Genomic DNA, 13,087 nt, shown 5'->3' with positions numbered 1-13,087 from the left:
CCAGCCGCAACTCTCTGTTGAGCAGGCCGGTCTTCTTCCACGCCGGCTCATCTTTGGGCACGTGGGGACGGACCGCTCCTGTGCCATCACGATTTCCTTCTTGAGGAAACTTGAGGAAGTCCCAACACAAAAGAGAGGATCCATAAGGGAGAGACACCTGAGAATAGCCCAACCATAAGAAGACCTTATGTGGAAGTGGAACTAACCACCACACAAAGCACAGAGCCCTGGGACACTGTGCTGGTGCTTGCAGAGTCCTCCTTCTCCCTGGGGTGCTTTTCCTCCAGCCCAGTCCCTTCTGCTCCTGCCTCCTGGGGACGTCTCTTTCCAGCACAGGCCAGGGCCAGAGCCTCAGCACCCTGAAGGTCCAGTCAGCCGCCACCAAAAAGGAAAAACAAAACAAAAGAGAACAAAACAAAAACAAAAAAGCACTGCGTCGCACTGCAGTGAAACTTTATGAATGCTTTTCTCACAGATGTTTCTGACAGATGTGCTCAATACCCCGTGTCTCACTTAATTTGGCTGCCCTCTCATCTGTTGGCAAGGGATTTTGATGCATGTAAACACTAGCAGATGAGAGCCTTTGGTGTCTGAAGGTGTTTTTCACCTGGCCCTTGGAAGTCTGAGGCTGGACAGACGTTTGATAAGAGACATCAAAAGAAGGAGGCCACGCCACAGCTTCTCAGCTCACCAACCGAGTAAGGCGAGCTGCCTTACCTTGAAACACAGCTCAGAGCACCGCAGCCATTCATGCCAGGACTGATTGTGTCAAGTTAAAATGACACCAAGCAGGGAAGGCAAAGTTGGCTTCTGTAAAAGGCAAACTCTGTGGTGAAAGCTTCAGCAGCAGTGTTACTGGGCGAAACAAGGAAGGCTGTCCAAGCACAGTGGGAAACAGCGGGATGAAATCACTGGTGCATCACTTATCTTCTCTGAGTTGACATGGAAAAGCAATCCATCCTTCCTCTCTGATTCCACCTGGCAAATAGAAGAAACCATCTTCTTTGTAGCTATATGATCTGATAAGGACTGAAGCGATGCAATAAACATGGAGCCACGCAGTGAGCTCTTCAAAGCCTGCTTTTCAGAGCAGAAGGGCAATTTAAGGCAAACCTCATGGAGTTTCACAGACCTGACAATGCAGCTGTTTTAATGCAGTGTGTGATGTTGTCTGTAACCTGCAGCCTGGCTGGTTTTTGCAGTACGTGTTGTGTTTCGATGCATTAAATCGCACTGTTAATTGGCTCTGGATTTCTAGCTCTCTGACGGGTGGTCAAACAAGGTAAAATCCAGCTTTATGTATGGTTACTATCAAAAATGCTGTCATGAGCTATTTTTCTATACATTAAGTAAGTTTGGTTGAAGTGGACACAAATCAGTGCTATGATCAAAGCTTTCAGACTTTAAAACTTCATTTAACCATGTTTCCAAGCAGGCTCTTGCTTCCACATCCATAATAAACTGTTATGCTGGGGCCCTGAAGGAGCAGCAATTAGATTTGAAATCACAGCCAGTGGTTTTTGTTTTGTTTTGTTTTTTTCTTCTTGGTGCATATTGGACACTGAGAAGGCTTCAGTTTGCCATGCATGTTGTTCCTCTACATTTCAACACTGTCTTGTCCAGTGTCACTCCCTCACCCCCCTTCCAATCTTGCTTTTTGTTTCCCACAGCCAACTCGGAACCCCGTTTTATAAGACTGCACCACAAGATTTCCCTTCCTTTCTGAAATACTGTTGCACATGCCGATGTTGTCTGCTTACCTGTGTGAATTTGGAAAGACTGTCAAGGGAGCTGAGGTACGCAGAACCTCAGAAAATTTGTCTTTGCTCTCTCACCCCATTAGGTTTCAACTGATGTGCAAGATGGCAGATCCTCAAAGTTATTAATCCTCTGACTCCCTCTGAACCTGGCAGTATTTAAGCAGCTAAATAACAATAAGGGCCAGAAGCACTATCTTTTTGCACATTTATAAAGCTTTTTGTATGCTTACTCATGATGCAGGCTATCAGACTCTGTCCTGGACTCTCACCTGTTATAAATCAATAGCCTGCCGGTTTGCACAACCAAAGAACTGAGACAATGAATCAAACAATTTGATTTTTTTCTTCTTAATCTGAACTCTCTAGTAGAACAAGGAGTCTACACAGACCCCTGTCTGCATCTATTGTAAGACTTTGAAATATTAAATAAAAAGTCTTTCTAAAGTCAACACTATTCTTGTCCCCTATTTTCCCTTCAGGCTGAGCTGGAATGTAATACAGCAAAGCTCTGTAAGAGGAGGACTTGGTGCCCAGCAGCTGGATGAGCCTCCAGTCGCAGCAAGTTAAGCCCTAAAGCAGAGACAATCAGTTTGACTTTTGAACACAGTCCATCCGTGTTTTATCAATGATTTTGCTAAGCTCACATCTGAAGCATTGCAGGCATTGACAAAGTAGTTGGTCAAAACCACTGGTTTGATCCCAAGGTGTTGACCCAGGAAAAGTTCTGAGCTTACTCTCAGGACTGGTCTTTCCACTGTCCCCATTGTGAGCCATCAGATGGGACTCACACGGGTGCCCCATGTACTCCAGGTGGGTTACCAGGCGGTGGGGGGAACAGGCACTGGCTGTCTGTGGGGTCCAGGGTGCTGCCAGTCCTCCCCCAAGCTGCTCCCACACTGCAGCAAGGACCTACAGCCATGGGAGGTGAGGATGTGGTGCCCACCAGCAGCTGTTTGGGCAAACTGCGTTGGAGGCTTCCAGGTGGTGGGAGGCATGGGCAAAGCTGTGTTGAGAAACATCGTTTCTCATGGAGATCCTCACAGTCCCAAAGCGATGGTCCACATGAGGGCACCCTCCCCTGTTAACCCTGGAAACACTGGGGACACCACTGAGCCAGCAGGGTCGTGGCTATGGTGCAGAAGGTTACAGGGGCTTCTAATTGTTCATGGTAATGCCATGAGATGTGGGATTTTTCTCAACCAGCACTCTTTGGAGCCAGAAAGCTGGCAGATGGGTATCACGCAAACTTCTCATGCCTCTCTTTACCCAGGCTCACTGTCAGGCGTGACAGACCTCACTCTTCCTGTGTTTCACTTCTCCTTCTGTGGCTTGGTTTGTGCAGCTCAGTCCTCAGCCATCTCGTCTATTCCAATCTGGCCATCCCTGCTCTGCAGTGACACAACTCTCAGTTTTGCCATGCTCCCAGCTATTTTCATCCTGAGCAGAGTTTGCCACAGAGTGTTAACAGTGTGTTGCTTTCTCTCCTTCCCCCTGCAAAAACAGGTTATGTTGCAACAGGAAAATGTTCCACCTCAGTTTGAAGATCAGCTTCTTGTCATAAAGGGAATAACCGTGGTCACAAGGCAGCTCCCAAGGCCCCGGTTCAGCAGTCCATCTCTGATCAGCAAAGCATTTAAGCACATGTTCACCTGTGGGCTGATAATTATATCCCTTAGACTTTCCACAGCCATGCTTTTCCGCCGCTGGTTTATGGACCCCTAGAGGCTCATGAACTACTTCTAAGGGGGGCTGAAAGGCACTTAAGAAAAGCAAGCTTCTCACCATGAGGCTTGTTTGCTACAGAGAAGGTCCAGACTCCTGCTGAAGGAACGAAGAAACTGAGGACCACTGCCTGAGAGAAGATTAGGTCTGACAAAGCCAGCCCATAGGCTCTAAAAGGCTGGGACACATTGTCACTTAGAGGGCTGAGATCCCAACACCTCCAGGTACATCTTCGTTGTACCTTGCAAACCAATCTGAACTTGTTTAGGAACGAATCTGGAAGGCTGCAGCCAGCTCCCCACTGAACACAGAGCAGCAGTGGCTGAGTCCAAGCTAATACACCATGCTGAGAGATGGGCATTAACATGACAGCAAGCTTCTAGGTTGGGGCTTGTGTCCACTGGTTTGGAGCAAAAGCAGAAGACGTTTATGTCTGCCTGCAAAGTAGCACCTGCACTCCTCCTTTGAATGCCATGGAAAGCCTGCTGATTCTCATCTTCTCTGCCACCTGGACAGAAATGTCATGAGCTGCTCATTTTTGCCTGGACAAAGCTGTATTAGATCGTTTTCTCACAATGCTGATAATGAAAAGGTGCCTGATTTCAGCCCTGAGGGCATTGTACCCACATCTGCTCCCGCTTCCACCTCCCATGCAACCCCAGCAAAATAAAGAAGTCCGCAAATGGTGGGGGGGACTGTCACCCTGTGACTGTCCCATGTCCCTCTTTTATCGATCCATCTACAAATGTGCACATGAGAGTAGGTAGTTCGTGCTGAGATTCAGTAAAAATATATATAACTCACCTTGTGTTTTAACTGGCCATTCAAATTACTTTCAGAAATCTATTATGTGCATTATCATTTTTATTTTCAGCACAAAGGGGTGTTTTTTTTTTCCCCAGCCAGTTGAGTTGCTGTCTACTTTTATGGAATAAATTGCTATAAATTAAGTTAGCAGCAGTATAAACAGAGGTAATAGATCCCTGTCTCTGTAGTGGCAGCTGACAGCATTATGGAAATGTAGAATGTCTATTTCTGAGTTTATTCTGATGCTGATGAGTTTGCACTGATGTTCATGTCTCTCATTTCTCATTTTATCGCCTCTAATGCAGCTTTTTTTTTCCCCTGTAAGCTTCTCCTTCCTGAGGTTTGATTTAGTCATGTAAATCCTAAAGGCTATTCTAAAAGTGAGCTACAGGAAAATGCTTACAGTTGGCATAGTGGATAACACTTACCCTTTTGTCTGAATAACAAAACTTTGTTGGAAAAAAAATAAATGTTGCTGCAATTGAATGCATTCAGTCCAATAAAAGCATAATCCACTTTTCCCTTGAAATATGCTCATAATAAACCAGAGCATGTATTTCTGTCTTAAGTCCATTTCAAACTTCCAGCCTCTGCTGGAGGACAGCATGGCTAAAGTAGGAAGGAAAATGAGGAAGTGAATGTTTGCAGCCCTGAATATGTGTGAGTCTGTGTGTGTAAATATATATATAAAATGCTCTGCTTTTCTTTTCTGTTTACTATTTTTACACATCTCTGGCAATGTAAAGAGGGCTTTAAAATGAGTGCAATAGCACTGGTTTGGGGGCTTCTTTCCACTGCCAAATTGTAACGAGAACACCCGTGGGAATAAGAATTGAGCTCTCGAGGAAGGCATGGGAAGAGCTATTGGACCCAGAGAGATTGGTCCCTGGCTGCCAGAGGAAACTTTCTCCTGGTTCTGGCATTAGCATCTATACAGTTCCTAGAGACTGCTCAATTTCAACGAGTTATCTTGGGAAAGCAGGCAAAAGGACACTGGCATCGCCAGCCGGGCTGCTTTCTAGTCCGTGCACCTATCTCCTTCCCTAGCAGCCCATCCGCCAGGCTGGTACGGAGCCTCAGTGTCTAATGGCTGTAGATGGGAAAAAACTGCTGGGGGATTATTCATTTTTATTGGAAATTTCAGACTTTGGAAACTTGAGGATTGTTCCATACCAAAACTATTCTGAATTTTGTAATCCTTCGGGGTAATTCTCTCCTTTCAGCGTTATCCTTTTAGCATTTTATTAAGTAAAAACCACCACAATGGTGGAACAATAGAAAACAGAGACTTTAACAAGATTCTTATTAGCCAACTTCATCCCTGAGCCATTGATTCAACCTCTGCTGGTTCTGGAGACTATCTCTGCTCTTAGCCAAAGCTAGGTTAGTTATTTGCATTACCCTGACAGTTTATAATATACGATAAGAACACAGCCATTAGCATGTACATATATAGGTGTCTGCAAGCTATAAATAGCAACAACTCTGGAGAAAAATAGGGAACCATCTCTTAAAACTCAGCCTTCATGGAAGCACCAAATGGAGACCATAAATCTCTTGTTGAGAAAGAGGTGGGTATTTTCTCAGTAGGGATAGCTGCCTTTGTATACCCTGGAAACCTTGTTACGGTGGCTACAAAGAGCACCCCAGAGCATGCAGCTGTGACCAGGACAGAAGGAGAGGAGAAATGACTCTGCTGCCATCTGCTGATTTTTGTAAGCGTTTGAGGTTAAGGAAAGATGCTGTAAATCTTGGCAGGTAGCACTCGCTAGCAGCACAAGGTAACACGTACATAAACTGTGAACTTAGCTGCGGTAAAGAGAGGAATACGGTGAAAAAAAATCAGTGCTAGATGTCTTCGGGATGTTGTATAGATCCATGTATAGATCCAGCCATGACAGCAGATATCGCTGAGGCATTGTTGCTGGCAATGACTGGAGCAGCTGTTTCAGAGGAAGATTTAAGAAACGCTGCAGTTGACATTTATGTGATCATTTGTCTCCCGGAAAGCATTTCTTGACAAGTTCTCAAAATCCAAATTTGACTTCTGTTCTCATACACGGTAGGTTCCTGCTTTCCAGAATGGCAGTATTTAAATAAAAATGCGCTTGAAACTACAGTAACTGTACTAGAGTTAGCATAGAAATTTCCACCCTTGTTTAGAGCTGTGCCCAGATCTTGGCCTTCAAGAAAGAGAGGTGTTCACAAAAAATCTGTGACTAGTGGTCACATCTCCTGCTCAGCACCTTGTACAGTCTACATTTCCAAACCCTTTTCTTCTTCACCTCTTTGCTAATGTTTCAATCTTTCTCTCTACAGTTTTTTCCATGTGTAGGCTCATCGTGGTGACTCAGCCTCCCTCCCCTCCTCCTCCTGAGGTGATCTAAATCAAACTGAAACTTCTGCTGAAGGCACAGCATCAATTTGTGTAATGGCACTGCAATATCCCACATCCCACACTTTGTGCATTTTGCTTTTCTTTAACCACTAATTTTGACCATCTACAGAAATTATTCGCTTGCTGAATGTGCTGAATATATGCAAACGCCCTTAATAGGAAAGGAAGGATGTTTTTTGCTCTTCTCCTTGTTTGATCTTAGATGCTGTCCTCATCCTCCTACCTATCACAGCTTACAATTTACCAGTCCTATTTCCAGGATAAATGTATCTAACGTGTCTTAAATTTCATCTCAGTAATAGGATTGCTAAATCCAAATATAGAATGATCCAAATAAATATATAGAGGTTTTAGCCCAGCCTTACTCATTTTACTAGAACACTGCTGTGGGGGTGTATTGAGCTGTGCTAATTTGCAAATTTCTTGGTAATAATCACCTTTTCTTCAGGTTTCTTCAACTGGAAACTAATGCATTTCAAGGAGGAAAATGTGAAGGAAAACAGCAACAACTGAAATAGACTCAGTGGGGGAGGTTTTCAGATTTGCTTTTTATTTGGTCATTTATTTCTTCAGAAAAAGAAAGCAGCTCAACTAAATAAAAAAGAAAACTCCCTGCTTATGAAATCTAGCAGACAATAGAACGGTCTCTCAAGTGATGTGGTAAAAGCTTCCATTACCTGAGACATTTAACCGTGAATTGAATTTAGCACCATAGAACATCCCTTTCTTTTTGCGCTCCAAGTGCTGCACCAATACTCAATATCCTTACCAGGCTGGTAGTGTTAAAAAGAGAGTGAGTAATGACGGGGGTGTACATTGATACGATCTTTCTACATCTCTTCCTATGTACACTGAGTGTTGTGTCCTTCAGAGAAACGAACAACAGTGATTTTTCTTGCTGGGGACTCCCTCAGTCTGAAGCTGAAATTATGAAACACCAGATCCTTCTGCAGGTTTCTCACCAATGTAAATGTGTGCTAGACAGGCCTGTGTGGAAAATTTGAGACCAGCACCTCTTGGGAGAGCTATTTATCCTCCCTGTACAGCTTTATCTGCTAGGTGGAAAGTATAGTTAAAACTCATTTCATAAAGGCCTTGCACTCCTACATCTTTCCCAGCATTAACTCAGTGATGGCTCAGACTGCAGACTTCCAACTTAGATAGCTCTCTTGTGCCACCTTGCAGTGCCACAGGTCCGTATTTCTAGGTTCTGCAGTAATCCAGCAAAGTGAGCTTGAGCTAGTATTTATTTCAGCTTGTGGCACAATGAGAGGTGAGCAAGTTTATTAGCAAACACTAGTACAACCCCACAAAAAAAGTCACAGTGTCCCTGACTTATACTTAGGCTATACTTATCCCAAGGCCAAGGACTAATTGCTTTTAGGTAGCTGGGGAAAGGTGTGTTGATAACTCCATGAAGCAGAGTTTCTCTTTCCTTTCCACAACAATTCCAGACAGTGTCAGCACTTCAAGGTCTTTCCACTGTCATATGTACCCTTGCACGTATAAACCAAATGACAAGGAGAAAGATCCTCCCTGTAATAAATGTTATAACCACCTCCCATTTTTCTTACAGCTGTCATTTCATCCTGTGTTCCATTTGTGAATGCAACAAGTCTTGTGATCTGACCCTCTGGCACAATATAGCAAAGTTAATTTTTATTTAAGACAGCTTAAATTGGTACCTGAACAGAAATCCAACCATCCCAGTCAGACATGGGTGAAACAGGCTGCTGTCCAGTTCATGGAGAGCAGTAAAAAGTCATAACTATGTGTTCAGTATTCACCTAGGCACTTTTTCTGATACAGAGGTGACTGAGAGAATACACGCTGCCACGCAGAGTATGCAGACTATCAGACTTCATAAGGCATTTTTGAGACACAAGATTTTGAGGTATTTGAGAACAGAGAGAGGACAGGAAAGGCAATGGTGAAGATAACAGAGGCAGCAAAGGTGAAGGACTACACTCCAAGTATGAAACAAGACGTGCTGTTACAATGGCTTCCCTTGCCTCTACCAGTCTTTTTTTCATCACAAATAACTGAAGCTGTACTCCAAGCAATAATATGAGAATGAAGGGTGTGATTGATTGGGTTTTTTTTTTCTGTTTTTTTTTTAGCAGAATTACTGGCCTAATTGCTTTACACCCAGAAGGGGCAGGTAGATAGTGCTGTACTGTCACTTGAAGAAAATGAGTCAGGAGGGGAAAAGGTTTAGGGGCAATTCTTTACAAGTGAACACAGATTCATGTCTGACAGGCACCTTGACTCTTTCTCTCTTTTCCTCAGCAGAAACAGTGGCGCAGGGAGGAAAAGAGAGAAAGAAGAAAGGAAGGAGGTACAGCCCAGCAGTATCTAGGGCACACTGGAGAAATGAAGCAGGAGGAATGCCAGCTCCAGCTCTCCCATGGTCATCAACCCAAAGCCACCAGCATGATGGTGGTGGCTCACCCTGCAATGTGACACCAGATAGTGCTACCTACCTAAGATGACAGTCCCCCCATCCACGTTACATATGCTGCAGTCACTGGGTAACCCTAGGGCTGAGTGGACTCCAACCTGGTCTCTGAAAGGCCAGGAATAAGCCATGTTCCTTGTTGCTGTAATGTTCCTTGTTGCTGTATCCCCTTGTAACTACAGGGGAAAGTATAATTAAACTGCCTGTTGCTGCTCTTTTAGTAGTATGTTAAGCTTTACAGGCAACCAGACACCCACCATTGTTTTCAACATGGTTGCCTTTATGCGTATTTTCTCTCTTAATACATTAATGCCATTGTAAAATTCATTAACCTGTAAAATTCATTAACCTGTGAGGATAGGGTGTGAAGGGAGAGGAAGAATCAGAAAGTAGTATTGAAAGTTTTTAAGAAAGTATTTCACCCTCCTACCCTCACAAAAAAAAGGGGGGGGGGGGGGAGGGAGCATTTCCCCTAGAGAAAGGGAAGTATTAGAGGTACTGCGTAAGACCTTGATGAGACCTCTGAGCAAACTGTGTCCACAACCTGTCACCCAGCTTCAGGGAGGAATCTGAGGTGGAGCAAGCACAGCACAAGGCTGCTGGCCTGGGGAGAGGAGCGAGCAGCCCGCCAGCTACAAGGAAACTAAGAGAGCATGCCTTGTTTAGCCTAGCAAAATGAGAACTGAGAGGAGGTATGATGGCTCTCTATAAATATATCAGAGCAAAAACAGCAACAGGAGACAATAATTATATTAGCTAAAAGAAAATGTTGGCACAGGAACTAATGGATGCAAGCTAACCATGAATACATTTAGCCTGGTAATCAGAAGACGCCTTCCAACTCTCAGACAGTGAGATTCTGGAGCAGCCTCCCAGTGGGAGTTGTGGGGGGGAAGAGACTCGATTGCTTTTAAGATAAAGATCAATCAGTTTACAATAGGATTGAATGACAGCATGCCCACAGTAGCAGGAAAGGGCCCTGGATGACCCAGAGCATCTTGTCTAGTCCAGTGACCCTGAAAGCATTGCAAATTACCTGCTGTGTGAAGGGCTGCAACACATAAAATGCTCTGCAACACTACTTCTCCTTGCGCATAGCACTCTGCAATGCAAATAAGAGGACAGGGCACCTTTCTTACTCACCTGGTCCCAGCATCAGTTTGTCTTCTTACTGCCTTTGCCATGCCTCCATACTTTGGAAGTCTGGAGCTCTTTCCACGTGTCATCTCTTGCCATAGTATCTTTGCAGCAGCTCCACAGATGCCAACAGCACACTGCAGCCATGAGGTTGGCGCTGGCCCAGCAGGCATCCCGAGTTTTGCAGCCAGCACTGTCCTGTTGCCAGTCTCTCTCTGCACCCTCCACTGCCACTTGGTAGCTTTTCAGGGCACAGCCAGGTCTTCCGCTCTTCCCAAAAGTTCTCATCTCCAGCTGAGACATCCATAGCCAGAAGCAGAAGCTATATACATGCTAGGTTCACAGAAACAGCCACAACCCATCTACATTACTGGAAGACAATAGGGGTGTCACTCCTTCCAATAGGCATCAAATGCAGGTCCCCTCAGCATGTTGCCTTTGGCCATTAAGAGGTATTTCTGCTTTAGTGTCTCTGAGGTTGTTCTTATGTTAAGGCGGGGCTGGTAGGACATTTGAGTTACATCTTTGTGAGTTGGTGTGATTTGGGGACTCCAGGCAGGAATGTAATTGAGGTTAAATACCTGCACACCAATGACAATGCCAGCACAGTTCAGAAAGCCCGTTTTCTCAAAGCCAACCACAATTTCACGATTACACCCACCAGCCACAAGAGAGCTGGCAGCAGAGATCACTCTCACACGCACCAGCATCACATTCACAACTACTTGCCAGAGCTAGCTGCGTAGCCTTGGAGTTGCAGCAGTCCCCAGTAGCTAACATGCAGGTGGCAGCACTTACTATTGACATGCCAGTCCGGTCTCCCTTAACTGCAGATCCTGACATCTCTGTTTAAGCTTCCATTCCTAAATCTGGCTGATTCTCTGCATTTAACCTTTTCTCTATGCATATTGCTCAAGTATTGTCCCCTTCCCTTTGGCTAACTGCACCGTGGGGCACGCTCTTCCTCTCTGGCCTCCAATACTCCTGCAGTAACACACGGTGTTGTTTCCCCACCCGATGTAGGAGGACACTGCCTTTCCACCTCTCCAGCAGCATGTGAATACAGAGGGTGCAGCACTGGGAGCAGCAGGAGAGGGTGTGTGTCCACTGTGACAGATGCTGTGGCTCCAGGGAATATTCAGGCTGTTGTACTGATGTTACAAATGACTGCACGCACCCTTGTGGCTTTGTTAACGACTATATTCCCAGCTGAAGAGGCAAGAAAATGAATGCTTCCTGCAGAAACTGAAGACAAATGGGAAGTACTTTAAGTCAATCCGCAACACTGAAACAATGCGGATGACAAATCTTTTGAAGTTTGGCTTCTCCAGGGAAGGAGAGTACAAACAGTACTTGCTAGCCTTGTTTATAAATCAGACTAAGGAAATTATACAGCTGAGGTAATTGGCACCAAATGTCTATTTTACCTGAAGTCTGTTGTAACGTTGTAGTCACTTCCTCCATAAGAATATTCATAACCTTTTAAAATGCATTTATTTCTCATAGAACCTATCCGAATGTAACAAGCCATGCTTCCTCAAGGGAGGTTTGATAGCTGGTGACATACAAGTGTTGCAGTGTACACAGAGAAGAGTAGCGGTTGTTGTACAAAACAAAACAGATTTTTCATGGAGAAGTAGGGATTGAAGGTTTTAATCCAGGTCCCATTCAAGTTAATGCCAAATTGTGTTGGAATCTAGGAAAAACAATACAGAAAAACAAGGCAAGAATGAAAAAAAGGTTTCTGAGTTGCAAACTATGACAGGGAGAAATGTTAATTGTTCACAGAGCTCTGAGTGCTGTATCTAATTTTGTGCATAACTGGGTTGTGTTGTGCATAACTTGTATTCTTTCTACTGTTTGTTCCTTTTATACTCGTTGCACCTGAAATTCACTGGGCTAAGTACTAAAAAGGCACGAAACAAAAAGAGGGCTACTGAATCTAGAAACTTGCACCTCAGTGGAGGCAGGAGAAAACAGGCAGACAGGAACAGATGGTGAATATACTGTGGGAAAAGCATGACCATACTGAATGGCTTAATGGGCAGTAGCCCCTAGCACACAACTCATCTCGCATCAAGCATAAGAAAATATATGCACGTCCCAAAATGTTCTGCACTGGCAAGTGCCCTTCATACAATATGTATCTCACTGCCAAGGAGACACCTGACTCTTTCAGCAGTTTCTCTCCCTGGCATGTAGACAAAAGAATGCAAGATGCTCTGAGCAAAAGGAATAAGCAATACTCTCACAACAGTTTGAGACTGACTAATGCTGCACTTCAGGTCTTAAAAACTGTGAGGGCTGTTTGCTTTTCCAGTTTCCTCACCATGCACCTTTCCGATTCAAGAGTACAAAGAACGAATTCCGTCAGGTGTGAAGGATTTGAAGGGGTTGCGACTGTCTTAAATATCCTATCAGCATCCTGACATTTTCCCACCTGACCTGCATAGTCTAGTTGTACACTCTGAAAATCCAGGGTCTCTGGATTTTCTAGAAAAGGGAAAGGCTAAATTGTTTGAAAGCAGTTAGTAAATGCCAGTGGCTTGTGCTGGTTGGTTCCCTTTATTAGCTCTGAAAAATGGGAATGATTGAAATGAGTTATTCTGAACATTTTTGCACTGATGAAAAGTGCAGTAGGAAGGACTACATGTTTTCATTGTTATTACTATTGCAATTCCTATTATTATTATTATTATGTGGGAGGAAACGTGCATGGATAGATTTCACCAAGTGAAATCTGAATGACTGGTGCTTCAGTGGCTTTATATGCAAGTATCCTGCTATATGCTTATTTTTGCAAAT

The sequence above is a fragment of the Anser cygnoides genome, chromosome 1 (genome assembly GCF_040182565.1).
Source record: "Anser cygnoides isolate HZ-2024a breed goose chromosome 1, Taihu_goose_T2T_genome, whole genome shotgun sequence".
Lineage (NCBI taxonomy): Eukaryota > Metazoa > Chordata > Aves > Anseriformes > Anatidae > Anser > Anser cygnoides.
This window is presented reverse-complemented; position numbering follows the sequence as displayed.